Here is an 8,078-nt window from a genome sequence, read left to right on the forward strand (position 1 = left end):
CTCGTTAATAAACCAACTCGCGCAGTAAATAATACTCGATTCCTCGACACTCGCTCGGGCGAGCCCGGCGTCCATCGGCCCGGAAACATGTCGCGCCGTCAGGAGTTAAATCCTGGCTGGAGAATTTTATTTCCGAGATCTCCCTCCGTCCGCGTTCGCGCCGCGACGCGCGAGACTCCATTAAGTGTGCGGGGAAAGGCGCGGGACCGATTGTTCCTTTCGGTCGAGTGAAAAATTTCCTCGCCTCTTCCTCCGAAAGGCGCCCCTTTCGAAAGGGGGGGGGGAGGGGAAATCTCCTTAAAACGAGGCAATCTTCACGATCCGCCGTGAAATTACACGAAGGTTTCGTAATGAACATTTTACTGTGCATCCAGACGAGATCGTTCCCTCCCCCTCCCGGCCCCCACAGGCCCATAGTCACCGCATTAAGTTTATCGCACTTCTCCGCTTCCCCAGCTCTCACATAGTTATCGGGGTAAAATGCCGATGGGCAATCCGGCGAAAGACACGTTAACATGTACAGTCTAACGGCGCTCTCGTAGATTCACTGTACGATTGTTACGTCGTGAACAACACTCGGTCCATTGTGAGGTGCTCAACCAGCAAAATGTAGAGATAGGTCTTGGCGGTGCCATAAAGTCATTCGTGCGCTACCACCCGTTTCCCTCGCTGCAAAACTGCGGACGGCACTTTGAAAGGGAAATTCGACCGGTGCGGCGTCGGCAAGAAGCCGAGTGAGACACGCTGACTTGGCTGCTACGTAATTTTCCCGAGGAACACCCGAAGAGAGGAATGCCGGCGGTGGATCGTTTAATTAATCGCGATCGAAGGAAACTCATCGTTCGACACTAGTTCTGATTGTCACTCTCTGCCTAATTCTTGTGTGATTATCGATTATCGAGAAAAATTACGTGACGTTTGAAAAACATTTATATATATGTACACACGTTGAAAAAAAAATACAATCTCGATTAAATGTCGTTTACCGTTCGCGTCATTTGCATGGGCTTATCGAAAAGGCACGCTTAACCGGCTGACAATGATGGTGTGATACATTTTGCTTCTGTCAAATGAGATAATGCGGCAGCTGTCGAAAACGAATCACTTTAATCACGAACGGCGCCGACAACACGAGGACAAGTATTTTTATATATAAATATATTCAATTGATGGGTTCATTTCTGCCGATTTGTTACGGGCGTATAGGCAAAATTCGTCATTAACCCGTGAGTGTTCGTGTCACGTAACATATGTTGCTTTAAACTGAAATAACAAATATCAATATTCCAGAACCACAGGATGTCTTTTCAACGGCAATTACCAGGATGAAAAATTAAAAGAAACTGTGATTGTTTTAATAGTTTAACACAAATTGTTATTGAACTATTCAACTATTTATCATTGAATTTGGGAAATAAAAAAGTTTCCGATTAATTTTAACTGGATTTTGTGTCACAACAGATATTTAATCCATTACTTGATTGGTATATCATCATAAAATTTAACATTCAAAAATTAAGATAAATATCAATCTGCAAGTTTTAACTTGAGAAAAAGATTACATTCCGTTATAAATTTGTGAGAATCTATGCAATTAAAATTGATGATTATATAGTCATTCGGGGTAAACATGCGCATTGGGTAAGTGTTCAATTTTATGTAAATTTGGTAAATACTTCTACCAAAATCTTTGTATGTGTAAAAAACTAAAATCTATATTACTTATATTAAAGTTAATGCTAAAAAAATGTCTTAAAAAATGTTGATTGCACACTTACTTCAACTTGCGCTTATTTATCTCGCAGTACTGCGCATGTTTACCTACAAGTACGGGTCAAGTGGGCGCATTCGTCTCTTCGAGATAATTTTTATTTCGTGAAAATATGAGAAAAGTTGGATATAAATTTTTATTTTTTTAAAGAAGTTTAATAAATAGGCTATACAAAGAATCATATTTTTTTAATTCAAGTCTGCATATTTTTAATTAATCAAACGTCAACTAAAAAGTGCGCACGTTTACCCCAAATGACTCTATAAAGGGTATTTTGTGATAAGAAAACCTTTGTATAATAAATATTATAATAATTATTTATATGTATAGGAAGTTTAATTTTAAATTGTATTTATATTTTCAAATAATTTAATAATTTCTGTTTAAACAAATAGCTAGTATGATTGTAATAGTCCGGAAATTAAAATATTTCATTTTATATCAATTTTTTGACATTAGTATTTCACATGCAAAAAAAACTCGAAGAAAAAATTTGTATTCTAGAAAATATAAAAAATAAACATTTGTTTATGTAAGTACGATATTTCATATGATTGCAAGAAAATGTCTTATTTATCTCAAGAAAATGCTCGTAGTATATATTTATGCGTTAGACAATTTCATTTTACGAATTCGGATCCATTCTAAGTGCCCTTTGTTTTTCCGTGCAACCGGCAGCGCATCTCTTTTCGTCGAGATGGATTTATTTGCATTCGTCGATATTATCGGAATTCGCGCGATCGGTTTTCCCGTCGGTCTCACATTTCGCTCGCTTCGTATTACATTTCTTCGCGAAAGAAGCTCCTTTTCCCCAAAGGGAAATCAATAATTCCGGTACGCTTGCCTCGTGTTTACGCCTATGCGCGCAAACGTGTATTCTCAGCTTCTGCAGATAGTGCCGAGTCATCCTGTTGCGAGTTCGGGAATGGAGCATGTCATTGGCTCTCCGTCGATCCATTATGGTCGCTCGTAAAAAAGAATGGACTGATAATACGCTGGATAATCTATCTACTCGGCTCTTTTATAGCGAAGAATAGTACTTGATAATAGAAAATCGATTTACTGCGTAGCTGAAGGTACCGCCTCACTCTTCGCGTTTATAGACAAACCGAAGTATTACAAACGTATAGGTATCCCGTTTTTCTCCTTGTCGACACACAAATACGTACGAATATACATACATACATACATATGTACATATATACATACATATACATATATACATACATATACATATACATACACACACATATATATATGTATGTATATATATATTTTTCGTAGGAATTGTGTATATATATATATATATATATATAGACACAATTCCTACGAAAAATATTTTCCGCAAACTCACTGACAAATCGGTTCTTGTTTTCGAAGCGCACACGTCGAACGTGCACGAGAAAGAGAGTAGCACGAACTACGAAATGCTTCATGTCGTACGATGTATTTGCAGCGATCGGATTTGACCTGATTTAATGCAATATACTAGATAAGTTTACTACTTCAGTGTTTATCGAGAAAAATCTGATAATTTTGGCAACAAGCGATGCGAGAAAACTTAACCCAGCTTCGAATATCGAAAATTGTTTTCCATGAATTTATGATTATTTGTTTCTTAAATTATTAATGACTTTATTCATAATTTACGAATAAGTATGACACATTATTAAAAGCTCGTTTTTCTGTAACAGTAACGAAGAGAGACTTTTAGAACAAACAAATAAAATTACTTTGATTATAGTATGTAGCTAAAAAATTTCAACTTTTAAAAATTTAGAATTCGAAATCCTGACACTCTCGAAAGCTTATTCGTCAACTAGTTCCAAGATGCAATTAGCAAATACGAGGTAGAAACGAGATGATCGTTTTCTCTGTTGGGATTATCGAGAGCTAATCAATTTCTCATTGAGCAGAAGTACTGACGGGAATTTATCGAAGTCACGACGCTTCGTATTTGTTCTTGCGATCAAAGAACCGAAGACAAAGCGCGAGCTTCAAAGCCGATTACTCGGGATTGCGTTTTGCTATTGCAATTTCCTTCGCGTCTGAGCGCTCGCGTTGTTCTCATCATTAGTACCAATACGTCTGAATAATCCAGGAAATAACTACGTTGAATTCTTAATAAACGACATAAGCGCGCGACAGTTTATTTTTCTCCCCGTTCAAGAAATATGTCGGAGACCTGTGCACAAAAGTATTGCGCAGTAAATTGGTCGCGCGAGGGTCGAACTTTGCTCTCAATCTCGCAAAACTAGTAAGAGAAAAGGAGGGGGGTTTGGACGCATTATTGATTTTCGGAAGTTCATCTAACACGACATGAATAGAGTTAGGCGGACTTAAGGGGTTAATCTTTAGCAGTCAATTTAGAACGCAGAGAGGAAGTTAGATAAAGTCCAGCGCTCTCTCGCCTGCCGTTGCTATTACGCAGGTAACTCCAACTGACTGAGGCAGCAGTAATCTAATTACATTCAATACCGTACGTAATTATTGTCGCCAAACATGGTTAACATGATACAAAGCTTCATCAGTGGGGTAACGTCGATGGTATTTTACTCTAGCCTAATTAATTGCGCAACTTTTATTTTTTCTTCAGTCATACACACGAATATAGTTTTCAATTGTTGCTCTATGTATCAACACAATATCAACATATATGTTAATATTTATTTTAAATAAAATACCCAGCGAAAGATAAAGTAGCTTTCTTAGAGCAAAATTATGCTTATTGCAATGCAATTTATAAAATAAAGTAAATATAAAAATATTTAAAAATAAATTTTGCTTATTATTTTCAGATAGTTACTAATTATCTAAAAATTTTCAAAATGTTTAAAACACTACTAGATATGCATATAAAACAATTTTCTTTATCAATAAATATTTTTTGTAATCTCAGATATATATCCTATGTTTTTTTTAATAAAGAAAACCTATTTTCTTTCTTTCGGAATAAAAAGATTTTACTATAAATAAAAAGCATTATTACACTTAGAGTGCTAAAAAATACGCATCTGGCATAGATTTTTCAACGCTTCCAGCAAACTTCCTATTCGACATCAACTCGCAACCAGCGCGATTACCGGTCGTTGAATTCACGCGGGTACGTGTGAACGACGTGACCAAACGCGGCCCCGATCTCACGGGAAACTTAAAGCCACTTTAAATTTAGGATTGACTTTAACACGTAGCCTGAGCGCTGGCGGCATAATCTATGCGCTCAAGTCGCATTTAAAATGGAAGCTGCTTTAAATTATATTATCCACGACGAGAAGCGGGTCAGCTGCCGCTGCAACGCGACAAATACCGAGTGCTACAAATACAGCCTTACGCTGCAGCTTACGAGAAAATTCACGGAGCAGCGTTAAATCGCGTTACACCGAAATCTTATTTCCGCCTAGCACGCGAACGAGCCACTTGGCGTGCCGCGCGTCCGGGCCTCGTCTCCGTCATGAACCGACTACAGGCAGGCAGGCGGGCGGGCAGGCAGGCAAGCAGGCAACCAAGCAGGCACGACGCCCTTTCCTCGTACCCTTCGAGGGAGAGGATCGTAATTAGCCCTGGTGTAAACTCAGGCAGGGCGTCCGTCTCACATCCGTCAGAGCTGTCTCGGTTGGGCGTTGCTGACGAAAACCTCGGAATCGAGCAAGTTGGACGGTGGAGACGTCATGACGAGGAGAGGAGAGAAAGAGAGAGAAAGATAGAGAAAATTCGTGTGATGTCGGCCGAGGAATAAAGAGCTACAGCAACAGCAGCGACGGCGGAAGAAGGGATACTTCGACGTCGGATAAAAGAGAACGAGTGCGACGGAGAAGAAGCAAAGCCGCCGAGGTTGAAAGGGTGCTCTCCGCGTTTCGGGATCGTAAGGGGAAAACGAAGGGGCGAGGAAGGTTTACGCGGGACGAGTAAAGTGATTGCGAAAAGGGGGTCAGAGGGAAAATAGGGTACGGTGGTTTAATAGACTGTGAGCCATGATGGATGACGCCGGATCGATATTACTTCTTCTCTCACTCGCGGTCCGAGTGCCTACCTACCGCGCCACGTGCCCGAGTATTCATGGCATTTTGGAAGCCGCGGTAGACCGTACACGATATACAGTCCCGCATACCGGACATTTTCGGCAGCGGGTACACACGCGCGCCGTTCTCTCTCGCCGTTATTACGCGTTATTCGTCTGCACGCGGGAAGACGACGCCATGGGGCAAGAATTCGTTGGTGGCGTCGTGGGGCCGTGAGGAGGCGGCTTGCGAGCCGCGAGAATCCGCAAGACGTGAACTGAAGCCGAAGTCGCCGCACGGCGCAAGTACGATTCTCGCGGATACGCGAAAATCGCCACCGCCGCCCGCCGTGTGGCAATGGAATTTCCTTCCAGGATAAGAAATTGTCAGCGACGGTTGCCTGGTGAGCCGCGATAATTCCCGCCGCTGCATTTCGAACGTCGCCACGTTTTATTCGCGCGAAGAAACGACCAAGATTTATGGACGACGATGAACCCTAAAGTAAAAGGGGGCAATCTGAAATTCACGCGGGTCAGCCGATCGATGGTCGATAGCAGCGAACCGCACCCACGCCGGACGTCTCATGACATTGGCAGATCTATGGAGGATTCAGGAACATTCAGCCATTTCGAATACGACTTTCCGATCGGTTATTTTCGCCTCGGGTTTTCGCAAATATTTGAGTGCGCAAAAATTTGTCAAATATACTATCCCAAATTTACTTTCATTACAGAACTATCTTAATACTTTTCAGATATTATAGATTTACGTTCTTCAAATTTTAACGTTTCAATTTCTCTTGCCAATATCTTATTTACCGGCTACGTTCTTGTAAGCCACGCCCGAAGGCAGCCGGAAGGTAAACTTGTTTATCTGCGAAGGCGTCTCAATCGAAAGGAACCGGGAGTTTAATTCGCCAGAAGACGGGATATAATAACCGAGGTCTGGCACTGAAAAAATATTTGTCCCCGTCGTAACGCCGGTTGCATTCACAGTCGCAGTTGCTCGGCGACGTGGAGAGAGAAAGAGAGAGAGAGAGAGAGAGAGGGGGGGGAGGAGGGAGGGAAGGGAGAGAAGGAGAGAGTATCGTTCCTGAAGTTGCGCCGCCCTGGGACACTCTCGAAAGGGGTATGCCCGGGGCAGCGCGGCGGGCAATATAAAGTTACTCGAAATTACATCTGCATATTATTTCAATTTTGTAGATTGTTTAACCCCGGGTAACGCCGGATACGAGGAACTCCCGTGAAAGTTTTCTTAGGATAATCTCTTAGGTGGCCCCCGCCGGGCTCTCTCTCACTCTCTCTCTTTCTCTCTTGATCGTAATTCGCCGCATCTCATTGGCCGTCGGAAGAAATTTGTTGGCCCCGCTGTCTAAAATTAATTTACTAGCTGCCGTGGCGAAATAGGCGAAACCCAACGAGCCACGAAGCGAATAAATAAGTGCCGACGTCGACTGCCGACGTCGATGCAACGACGCTGCAATTCCCGCCGCGCTCGCCGACGCGATCCGGATGGGGGCGGGAAAAAAAAACGTGCAGGAAAAATGCACGTCATTCGGCCGGGAGTTTTCCGCGATAAACAGCGCTGAAAAACAAGTCGGTCGGCGTAAATCGCGAAAACTTTATATTAGGTATTTTGAATCGGCGAAAAAACCGGGCTCCGCGAGTTTTCCCACCGCCGCCACCGCCGCCACCCGCCGCCACTCGCTGTGATAGACTCCCGGATGCATTGGCGCGTGATAAATCGATCCCATGAAACCTACCGTTCGCAAACGGAAAGAAAGTACCTCAAAGCAGAGCATTCGTCCTGTGTGGTTTGGACAAATTCTAATCGAACGAAATGTTGCGCTACAAAAAAAGTGGGAATTTTCGATAACTCATCATCTCTCTATCACACGCTCTTTCTTCTTGTGCGAGAACTAATATAAACAGAAAATAAATTCCGGTGATACCTTTTTTTCATAAATCGGATTATTTGATTTTGATATTTATCAAATTCAAATAATTCCGATTAATATCGGATTATTTGGATTTAATAATCAAATAGTAATTGACATTCTGTTAATAATATAATCTTACATGAATCTAGATAGCACAGAATATTATATAATATTTTAAACATAATATATTGTAAGCTGCTTATGTTTACTGCAAACGTTTTATTTAATTAAGGGGTTACACCACCTTGACCGCCTAAAAATTATAGGTAACTTTGGGAATTTTTTTTAGGAAAACAATAAAAGTAATAAAAAATTCGTTTTAAGGCTTTAATAATACAAGTTTGTAGAAGTAAAAAATATTTTTTTCATT

The sequence above is a fragment of the Wasmannia auropunctata genome, unplaced genomic scaffold (assembly GCF_000956235.1).
Source record: "Wasmannia auropunctata unplaced genomic scaffold, wasmannia.A_1.0 LD336035.1, whole genome shotgun sequence".
Lineage (NCBI taxonomy): Eukaryota > Metazoa > Arthropoda > Insecta > Hymenoptera > Formicidae > Wasmannia > Wasmannia auropunctata.